The 11,125-nt window shown below is 49.2% G+C and overlaps 1 protein-coding gene across 2 annotated transcripts in view; it reads left to right on the forward strand.

The window, feature by feature from the left end:
- ARID1A (AT-rich interaction domain 1A) overlaps window positions 1-11,125 on the forward strand; it is a 113,222-nt gene that overhangs the window by 27,261 nt on the left and 74,836 nt on the right. The window contains exon 1 of one of the 2 annotated variants that reach the window (XM_019512480.1): window positions 7-24. The exons of the other annotated variant lie outside the window; for it this stretch is intronic. The gene's annotated coding sequence lies outside the window, so the exon portion shown is untranslated. Of the gene's footprint in view, window positions 1-6; window positions 25-11,125 lie in introns of those variants that run through there. 2 annotated transcript variants of the gene reach the window in all.

Below are 11,125 nucleotides of genomic sequence, written 5' to 3' on the forward strand. Positions count from 1 at the left end.
CCAGCCCTCAGCCGCGGCCCGCAGGTGAGTGAGAGGGCGGCTGCCCCCCTCCGGCCCCGGGAGCTGCCATTGTGCCTGCGCGCCCGCGTCTAAAATGGCTGCCTCCCCCCGCCCGCCGGCCTTTGTGCCGCGGCCTGGCCCGGGCCCGCGCACCGCCCGGCGCCGGGATTTGAATTATGGAGGTAAAATCCTGCTGTCAAAGCCAGGAGACAGTTGGTCTTAGGTTGACATCCTCTCTGCGCGCTGATTGGCTCCCCCTCGCCTGCTCCTGGCCATTTGTAATTGCCTCTGATGTCATGGCACCGCCATCCCCTCCGCGCATCCCCTGCGCCCGCTCAGCGCCCCTTCCCTCTCACCCCCTCACCCCCTTCCCTCTTTCGTCCCCCGGCTGCAACCTGCCCCTCACACTCGACCTCTTCCCCCCCTCGCCCCCTTCCCTCGCCACCGACCCCTTCCCTCTCACCCCCTCACCCTCGACCCCTTCCCCCTCTGGTCCCCCGGCTGCGACTTGCCCCTCACGCTCGACCCCTTCCCTCTCGCCTCCTCACCCTCGACCCCTTCTCCCTCTCGTCCCCCGGCTGTGACCTGTCCCTCGCTGCTGACCCTTTTCCCCCCTCGCCCCCTTCCCTCTCTCATCCCCTGGCTGCAACCTCTCCCTCGTCCCCACACCGCCTCCACACTCTCATCCCCCAGCCACGGCCTCGAGGGCCGCGGGAGTCTTGCCCCCCAACAAGGAGGCGGCCACCGCGTGTCTCCGGTCGTTCAGGTGGCGCGAGTCCCCGGCGGGCCTGGAGGACAGCTGTGGCGGAGCGGAGGGCGCCCGGGAGGGCTTGGCGGGACGTGGCCTTTTGGAAAGGTGGCTTCTTGGGCTGCACTCCACAAGTCAGGGATCCCCGGGCTTCAGGGCTGTTCTCACACCTGACTTGGATCTTTTTTGGGAACGGCAGTTGTCTTCGAGCACCGCGGGGCCCAGGTGCGTTGTGCGCACTGCCTTTTGGGAGTGGGGCCAGTAAACACGTCCATGCGTTTAAACAGTTTCTCCCGGTGTGATTTTTCTTTTTCCCTTTTTTGTTGTTAAAACCCTGCTGGAAACGTGAGGGCAGCCTGTGGATGTGCTGCACAGCACTTTCACCCATGTGCGAGTCAGACATTTTGGATCCAGAGCCAAGGGTTACTCACATCTCATTCGTATCTGTTCTTAATAGGTTTGAGGAGCCCCTGTCCGTGTGTGCGTCTCAGGCAGCGTTGGCAGACTTGTTTCTCCTCTCTGTCCTACCTTCGGAGACATTTGATACTCTAGAGTGTGACTTGTGCCTCCAGCTTTCCCTCCGCCGGCGTGGCTCTGAACTTTCATTTTTTGTTCCTTGATTACTGTTAGTGGTGTCTGCTTCCTCCTCTCCGAGCGCTGCAATCGCCCTGTCCCTTCAGTTGAAGCCCTGCTTCCTGATGAGGGTCTTCTCTCTGCTGTGGTCGCTGCATTGTCTGTAGGGAAGGAGTAGGGACCCCTCTGGGTAGATATTCCAGTCCACTTGTCTCGTGTATTCGCAGGTAGGATCTTGTGGAAACCAGCAGGAAGGTATTTTACGGAGCAGTTGGGTGTTCTGTCAAAAAGTCTTTCTGGACCCAGATAGGTATGAAGAGGCAGCCAAAGATTAACCAGTTCAGGAAGGCTTATGAGTGCCGTGAGCTACCAGTGAGAGACCACACGATAGAAACCTGTTCTTCCTGGAGGGTGGGAGCCCAGCCCTGTGTTGAATGTCTAAAGTGTGGCTTACAACCATGTGAGATGCCTGATCTCAGGTGGTTGGTAAGCGCACGTTTGGTGTCTTGGGAGTGTGTGAGACCTTGGCACCAGTGCTGTGTACAGAAAGTTTTGTGCTCCAAGGATGATCAGAACTCGGGACAGATACAAATGCCTCTCTGGGTTGTGAGCCACCAAAAGGGTTGCTGCTGGGTGTTGAGAAATGGGTTTTCAGGCATTGTCCATGTTCTTGCAGAAAGTTAAATGGCTGCATGTGTGACGGTGCACAGCCAAGCCATGACTTCCTTGCAGTGTCTTGGTGGTTGTAGATTCATAGAGGACTTTGGGCATGAACTGTTGTATTTCTGTCTGAGGCTGCTCAGTCCTGCACCTGAAACTTATTTTTTTTCCTCAGAGAAGTAAAGATGGGGGGTGGATGTGATGGACCTAACCCAAACCATCTGCAACCCACCAGCCCTAGGAAATTAAAAGTCCTCTAGCTGTAGTCTCGGGGAAGGGGCCTGGGAAGAGTGCTCTTCTGGTTTCTTCCATAAAGTTGTTGTACTTTAGGGAGGAGAGGTTAAGGAGAACAGAGTGGACCTCTCCTTTGCTTCTCCCCATGCATGGTGCAGTCAGTGAACTTAGCTGCACTTTGTTCACTAAAAGTTATTGCTTCATTCTTCTTACCAGTTTGGAGGCCCCTTTTCTGTTGGGACCTGGGAGCACCTGGGCACTTCAGTAACCCCTTGCAGATTGGTCTGCGGCAGGAACGAGCCGCTGGTTGGAGTCCTTCTCAATAGAGGCCAGTTCTGTATTTGCGTGGACTGGGTCGATGCACACTTCCGTTTGCTCAAGTGACCTTTCTAACCTGGAGCAGGGTCAGAGATCAGAAGGTCTGTCTTGCAGAATAGGAACCTAGAGGTCCCTGGTTGACTATGGGAATGACTTGTAGAAAACTTGGAGCTCTTGGGGGAATGAAGGAAGAAGAAACGGACCCTTTCCTGTAGCGTGACAGTTTTTGGAAGTAGACGGTGGCTTTCTTAAGCTTTTGTAAGGATGGGGTGTGGGGAAGGAAAAGGTCTGTGAAGTGCCTGGGAGAAGAGACTGCCATCTCTGTAATACATAGGTGGATGTTTCTCTTGGTACAAACTCACTACAGTAAAAGGCATCTCCTGTAATGAGAGATGTCTTTGGATCGCATTAAACATTCACGTGTTGGATAAACTCCCAATAGGTGCACTGTCATCCAGAGACCTGTGTTACAAGTTCTGTGAATTCAGTTTAAAAACAATGACATGCTAATAAAAAAGGGGAAAAAAAGTATTTGGGCCCATTGCCATGTAATAGCAGTTCAGTTGTTGACTTAGTTCTCAACTTTAGTAGCAAGCGAAGCATGAAAAATGTTGTTAAAAATATGGTTTTCAAACTAAATTGGCACTAAATGGCTCTGTGCTGCCAATGAGCTGTGATATCTTGGAATCTGAAATTGAGCCCTGGCTCCTGTTGGCTTTTATCGCAGGGTTTTTCCTTGCTCGGTAGTGTATTGTTAGCAGGCCTTGTGTTGCCTGCGAGGTGTAGTAAACATTAGACCTCTCGACAAAAGGGAGAGGTGCCGTTCTTTTGTGGCGTGGGCCTTGCCTCTCAATTGCCCTCAGGCTTTGTCTGAATCAGAAGAGCGTGCTAATATAATTGCATTGATTTTAAAACGAGCATATTTAATTGGCGTGAGCCCCCTATGGTAGACGCACAGAGTTTAAGCAGGTTTATTCTAAGGTCTGGTTGAGTTAAGCCAGCATTCTTGTCTGCTATAGACTAGGGGGTGGTCTCCACTCGCTGGTCAAATATTTCTCTTTTGGTTGCTGTTAAGGTGGTGTTTCAGGATGAGGATGATGAGTTGTTTTTTTTTTTTTTGAGGTACCTGAGTGGCAATGAGCTAGTGGGATCTACTGGAAGACAGCATGATCTAATAGGTAGGAGACTCAAGTGGGAGTCCCAACTGAGCATGCTTTTTTTTCCCCTAGTCCTTTGCCGACTGTCTCCGTAACCTTGGCTGAAACACTTGATCATTTGGTACCTGACTGAAGTGGGGTTAATACTTGCTCGCATTAGTAAAATGTGCTGAAATCTATGAATGAAAGGCATTATGAACGCTTATTTATTACCATGCATAGGGTGTTAAGATCCCCTTTTCCTCATCTATTATGTATGGCAACTCCTGCAGGGCGACTTTTATTTCCAGGATATTAACAGGGATGTGCTGTCTGGAGGGGGTACACGGGCGTGCACGCGTGCATGTGCCTTCATGGACCATTTCTGGCAAGAATCTTTGCTCAACAGTTTTTGAAAACCTTCAGCCAAGTTTCCCTGTTGTTCCACGTAGCAGTTCAGTTCAGCCTTTTCAAAAAAAGGGCTACGACTACATTTGGTGTTGTGAATAGGATTTAAGGGAAAAGATGAACCAGATCTGCCTGTCTCGCACAAGCGTATCTTGGAAATGGTGGGGCAAGGCACATGCACAAGGTAGTGTGTGTGTTGTGGGGAGAGGGGGGTCGTTTAACACAGTATACCTATATCTTTAGGGCACTGACCTATATGATTAGAAACTCGGTATCTTCATAATACTCTGGTCTTATGCATAGCACCTTTCATGCAGGGGGCTGGACCCAACGATCTTCCAAGGTCCCTTCCAGCCTTACAACCTATGAACCTGAGAGCATTGTTTAATGTCTTCCTGACGGGGTATTAACATGTAAATGAACAAGAAATTTTACAGCCAGGTTTCGTGATACAAGCAGCCAAACTCGCTGGCTGTTACAGCCCCTTTACCTTCTTCTATCCTTGTCCTTGCTGTGGTGCTCAAACAGAGCACCGTCAGTTCGGGAATCCCACTGCCCTCTGAAGGAGCTGTACCTGCTGTTCTCACAAGTGACACCTGTGTTCGCCGTAATCGAAATACTAGAGGGAGAGAGGCACGCGCTCTCTTTTCCCTGTTTACACACTTCATGTGTTTGACAGCCTCTCTGTCTCTAGTCAGTTGGGATGTTCAGGTGCGACTTCTGTCTCCTGCATCGCTCTGAAGAGAAGTGTCGCTGGCATGCCGTTGTCCAGGTCCTGCCAAGAATGTCTGAAACTTTCATGTGGTAGCAAGGCCAAAACCGAAGGGGTAGGCATATGCAAAGAGAGCAAGAGGGGCTGCCCTGACGATATTTAGCAGTACTGTGGGGCCCTTCCCATTTTTCTCCTGGAGAGACCCCTGGGAATATGGACAGGAAAGCACAATAACCTCCCCTTCCCCCGCTTGTGTTTCAAAATGGAAAACTTCAAACGCTAGCTGACTTTAAAAGGCACGCCACTTGTTACTCCCTTTAACGGGCTGACTTCAACCAATTGAAGCTGATAAATGTCGTTTGTGAGGTCTGCTGTGGGGCTCATGTCCATGGGTTGACAAAGTAGACTGAGCTTCTGCCAGCTGAAGCCCAAACTGTAGCCAGCTAGAGATGAAAGAAGGATGGGATCGGAGAACGGGAGCCACCGCTCAGTGGCCGATGGGCAAGGGGGGTACGATTGAAACGTGTCGTGTCCGTGCTTCTGCTGTCCATCTTCCTGCGGGTGACAATGGACAACTGGACAACACTGCCTTTCAGTTCTGCCCCACTGCTGACTGGGGAAAGCTCAGCAGCTGCATGGGGACTGGAACTGCTTTCTGCAGGCTCAGGAAGACAATGCTGCATCTGTTAGCAATTGCTTTTGAGACTTTAGTCTTTATAATATTCATAGCATAAATGTAATTTAAAAAAAAATCTGAAATTCCACAAAGTCCTTCATCTACCCAGGAAAGTTTGCCCCGGCACATGCATCTTTCCCAGTGTTACTCCCTCACTTTGTTGTTTTGCTGCAAAGGAAGCTTAGGCACAGAGGTTATGCATTTTGCCATCTTTGGATGCCCAGTCCTGCCACCTTACCCGTAATGTGTTATTTATGTGTTGACAATGCATTAAACCCTATTTTCCGGTGTTTTATGTTTAGGAAACATAGTGCCCAGCCTGGCCCTGTGAGAGGGAGAGGACTTGGCACTGGCGAGGCTGGAACGGGAGGAGCTGCCTTGCTCTGGTTTGATCTTATGTGCATATTTGGCTTATGCCCGTAGTGACTTAAGCACGTGATGTAAATATGCGCACATGGGCCAGGGAGGGGTTCATATGTCTACTCCTTTCGGCGTACCTGCCTTCCTAGGGTCATAACTCAGCAGCTCAGCAATACAGCTTGGACAAGTTATTGTTCCGTGCAACAGAGAGAGGCGTTTGCGAGTCTGGCACAGTCTTCTTTCTGGAGTGTTTTTGAGCTTTGTATAAATACTTGCTGAGCTGTCACTGTGTCCGTGTGAGCTTTCTGTAGTGGCATGTATAAGATGCTATATAATGGTAGGTAAATTTAATAAAAGCCACTCAGTAAACAGTTCCTTTCTTCATCCTTTTACTTTGGAGGCAGTGTGGATGAAACCAGAACCTTCTTTTTGTGTGTGTTTGGGGGAAAGGCATGTAAGGAGGAGAGATCGGCTTGCGGAAAATGCGCGTCTCACTCCAGTGGGAGTTCCTCTCCCCGCACCCAGTGGGTGCATAAGTAGCGCTGATGCGCCATGTTCTTCCATTAAAGTCACTTGCTTGGTTTGCCATAATCTGCGCACTGCTGTTCCAGGTTGGAGTTTGGCCAGAGGGGTATTCTCAAAGCCTAAAAAAGAAGTCACTGGTTAGGTTCTCCCGTTCTTTTTTTACCAGCTATTAGTACTGGCAAGGCCCAGGCTGTTCAGGGATAATGTTCTCTCACTTGCAACTGCTAAGGGACTATGTCCTGGGGAAGCTGGTAGCCTTTTAATTAAAAAAAAAATCAACCCAAACTTTTTGTGACTATTTTCTAGGAGCCGTAACTCTTCCATCGTTTGCATGAGGTTGCTGGAATTTCCCAAGGAGACACTGATGTCATAGAAGTAGCTTTTCTTTGTGTGAAACTTTGTTCAGGTTTGACTCAGAACTTCTGCAAAGTACCTTTTCCCTTCTGATGTCAGTGTGATGCTGGCAGCCTGCCCAATGAATAAGTGAACACTAATGTCAAAAAAAGCTGGGCCTGTGTCATCTCTGCTGCTTGATGAGCCCGAGAGTGGATGACCTCTGGGGTGGAAATGAGTTTGGCTTTCCCCAGTACTTAGCCACCGCTTGTCTTTTTTTTTTTTTCTTCCACCTTTCCCTGGGGGCGTCAGTAGAATTAAGACTGCCCAACTGCTTGGTGTCAGCACATTGTTTTAATGCAGAGGTGCTGAGTGCACATGGCTCCTACTGACTCCTCTTGCAATTGGGTGCTTCGTGCTTCTGCGTATCAAGCCTCAGATGTCACACAGCGGGCACCCAGAAAGTGGTCTGTTCATGGCCCGTGGCTCCCAGACTGGTCTTTTAGGTTTAACAGTCTGGTGGGCATGTACAGAGCGCAGCTTTCCTGTGTCATGCGGCATTGGCTTGTTTGAATCAAGTGACCGCCATTTCGTTTTCATTCCTGCCGTCCTCTGCTTCGTCCTCAACATGTTTTCTGATTTTTTTTTTGTAGTCGAAAGGACAAGGATCCTACAAACAGTTCAGTCTTTTTCTGTGTCCCTGACTTCTTGTACCTGGAGTCTGGCAAGTGTCCTCTGTGTGTGTGTAAAGCTACTTTGAGCCCGGGTAACACCTACCGATGGCAAGAGGGGACCAGGTTTAGGTGGCTGGACCATCCTGAGTTTTGGAGATGGTTGAATTTGCAAAATTAGTGGTGTTTTCAATTCTCTCTTATGCACTGAACACATTGCTGACACTTTTGGATTATCTCAATACTAGGATTGATTAGTATTGAATGCAGTCCCTGGGACAGTGCTCTGTCCTGGTCTGGCACCGTGGTGGTGGATGCAGGTTTGGTTTCTAGTTCTGACTTCATGGGGGAATTCAGTGGTATCCTGTCTGCTTCCAGAGGATCCTCTGTAATTCCATCTTGCTTAGGCCTGATCTAAAGCGGTGTCTTTTCCCAGCTGATTTCTGTTTCTTACACAGGTACAAGTACACAGACGACTAGTATAACTCTGCCCATGCTTTAACTCTGGTTTTTAGGCCAATAATTGGAATAATGCAAAAAACATAGCGGCCAAGACCTTAGAAGGAGATGGGACATGATTGCAGGCATATGGGCAACTGCTTGGAAAGGCTGGTTCCTGCTGTGGGATTGGGGGAGTGAAGTTGACTTCAAGGCTGCTGAAACGATCCTGAGCAACCTCTCCACCTCCTAACTTGTCCACAGTGAAATAACAGTAGCATGTGCTCCATGTTTCACAGACTCCGTGGTCTTGTACGACACTCAGGAGAGCCAGGTTCATGCGACTTGTTGGGAGGATGGAGGTTTTTTTGTCTACAAGGAAAGAACAGCTTTTTTTGGTCCTTTTTCCTGTAGAGTATTAAATTGGTGTAAAACCTGGCCTTGGAGTTGGCTCTGTTCCTCAATTTGACAGTGAGACCGGGCAGTATTTTGGTGGGTAACATTGGTAGGGTTCCTAGGTAGTGGAGGACACTTCTATCACCATTACAGTAACTTCCTGAAGGAATTCCCCTGCTGGGTGGCTCTATTGACTTTCATTGTGGGGGCTCTTTTCTGATCTCTTGCCATTTAACACATCTGTCCTTAGATATCTGATCACTGAAGGATTTTGTTGAAGGAGCTTGGTTGTTCTTGTCTTAACACATGAACTTGTTCCAGGAGGCCAGGCTTTGGCAGCCCCACACTGTTAGCCTGGCTTTGTTTCACTGATCAGGATCCTTTCTGCCTCTTGCTTTGTGCCTTGTTCTCTGAGACTATCGGGGTGGATTTAAAGTCCAAATGACTGTAGGACTATGCACCCTGCCCAAGCTTAGAGCAGTATCTGGTATTCATTAACTTGATGTCAATAATTAAACTCTAGTACTGAGCTCCCTTGCCACAGAATAGTTTGAAGAAGAGTATTTTGGCTCTTCAGAAGAGGTGTTTAAGTGGCGAAAGCTTTGGAGTTAGTTATGTGTTTTAAAAACCTTCTTGTTACTTTTTAACCTGTGTTGGGTACCATTATTAATAAAATGGAAGGCCCTGCATTTAAGACTAGTTTGCTAAGTAAGCTTGCACATCAACAGGTTGCCCATACAATTGCAGAAATTGCCTTTCTGTACTGCATTTCACTGCCAACATGTTGTGACAGTGGCCCTAGAAGTACCCGGGCCAAACCTCATTGGCCAGGCTGGCGATCTGCCTTGTCCCTTCCCCTACTATTGACTTGGCGGTCTGGTTACCTTTTTATGTCTGTTCCTGACTGCTTGGAAGGGCCCTAGAGAACTAATGAAGTAGACACCATGCCTGGCTGTATTGGATATATCTTGCACCTGTATCACACAAATATTCAAGGCCTGATCTTCAGTACAGAATTTTGGTGGCAAAACTTGAAGTGCCCCTGCATCCAGAGCACCCCCGCATTGGGGGAGCCTCACTTCTGCCTCTGACCAGCTAACTTGCAGAAGGGATGTGTTGGCCACTCGCACCCCTTCTGCCACATGTCGTAGTCGCTTCAGCAGCTGGTGCCTTATCGGGGTGTACTTGGCATTCGGGCAGCTCTGTGGCTGAGTGGGGGTCTCTGTGTCTGCACGTACAGATGTTGTGGTGGCTTTGCTGTCTGTGCCCGGAAGTCCTAGGGCAGAGGGGCTTAAGCATAGACCAGGCGTGGGGTATGCAGAAGGGAACAATTTCCAGCCCATTGCAAATGTTTGTGCATGTATCCTCGTGGCACCTATGTAAAGTAGGGAAGCGCTGTTACAGCTTGAGCATGGAGGCCTAGTGGGACAAAACGATGGGCCCCAGGGTCACGCAAGACGCCTGTGCCACAGTAGGGACTTGGAAACCAGGTCTGACAAATGTCTGACCTGCATGGTCATCCTTTCCTTTTGGGAGTGCGGTCGAGCCTGTACCATGTGCCCGCATGGGCTCTGGGACAAACCATCTGATTGGAAATGCTGCTTGTGGCCTGAACAAGGGGAGAACTCTTTTTTTGGGGTGGGGGGAGCTGTGGATGGTCTCAGGAAGCAAAATCTCCAGTTGGCATTAGCATGCTACCCATGGTCTGCTGATGCTGAGGTGGCCGAGCAATAGCAGTGCAGGAAGAGGGTCTGTTAACATTGTGGAAAATGTCCTACCCAATTAATTTTCATTTTCCAGGGGAAAGGGAGCTAGTGAAAAGACCTGACCATAGCGGTCAGTGATGAGAGCCCAGAGAGGGCTGCAGCAGCTAGAAGGGAACAGGCAAATCCACCTCGGTTTACCCACTTGTCTGTACTCCTCAGGGATGCTTTGAGAGCATCTTTTAGGTGCTGTCTCAAGACAGAACTGAAGAAGCTTGTTTCCACTCGGAGATGGTTTGATTACCTTGCACTGTAGAAGAGGTTTCCCCTTGAAAAAGTTATATGCAGGTTTGATGTTGGGTTGTAGAATCAAATGAAGTGATTGCGGCTCGGTAGAATATGCCAGTGCAGTTCAGTGCTGCTCTCTGATCCGAAAAGACTGCTGGCATCACCTGTTCATGCTTCCCACCCACTCCGTGACTTGGGAGCGTGGAGCTGAGCATTGTCCTAATGCAACTTGTGGGGGGAAAAAAAAACTTGAGGCTAATAAGACGCATTAGTGTGAGAGTGCTGGGTACCCGGAAATGCGAGCCTCAGAAAGCTGGTTTTCTGGTTTATTGACTGCCTCCGCGCCCATTAAAAGCACGTTGCATCAGGAGGGCAATAATATTTGTGCTGGGTAGCGCACGGGTATTAATGTTAGCTTGGAATTTGGTCGCGCTATGCAGAACATTAAACTGCAACGGGTTGTCACTGCTGTCAAGGTGTAATAGTCATGTCTCATTTTCCTCTTCTCATTCCACTTGCCTTGTGGTTTCTTGTTATACCTGTTTCTGAAACCAGTGAAGGGTTTGCAGCGTTGGCTGTTCTTCCTCTCCTGCTGGTGCTGGCACAGGCGTTAATTTTGGTATCTGCTCACCAGCAGCCAGCACGCTCTTTTCCTTTTAACTTGCAGAGCAACTCCCAGTGTTGACAGCTTTTGCTTTTAAAAGCAGCCCATTGTGTCTGGACTGATGGGAGGATAGAAGCTCAAAGCCAGAAGGAAAGGCTAGAGAGAAACAAATAGCAGATTTAGGCGTCAAGATTGCTGTAACCTGGCATTTGGAGCTGATAATTAAACCAAACAAAAAACGAAAAAAAGCCCTAAGACGCATACTTACATCTTTAGTGGCCTGCTCAAGGACCTGTGTCACTGCAGAGCTGGGATTCTTACAGGACTTGCCAAGAGGAGCAT

The sequence above is a fragment of the Gavialis gangeticus genome, unplaced genomic scaffold, assembly GCF_001723915.1.
Source record: "Gavialis gangeticus isolate Ggan-Ray unplaced genomic scaffold, GavGan_comp1, whole genome shotgun sequence".
Lineage (NCBI taxonomy): Eukaryota > Metazoa > Chordata > Crocodylia > Gavialidae > Gavialis > Gavialis gangeticus.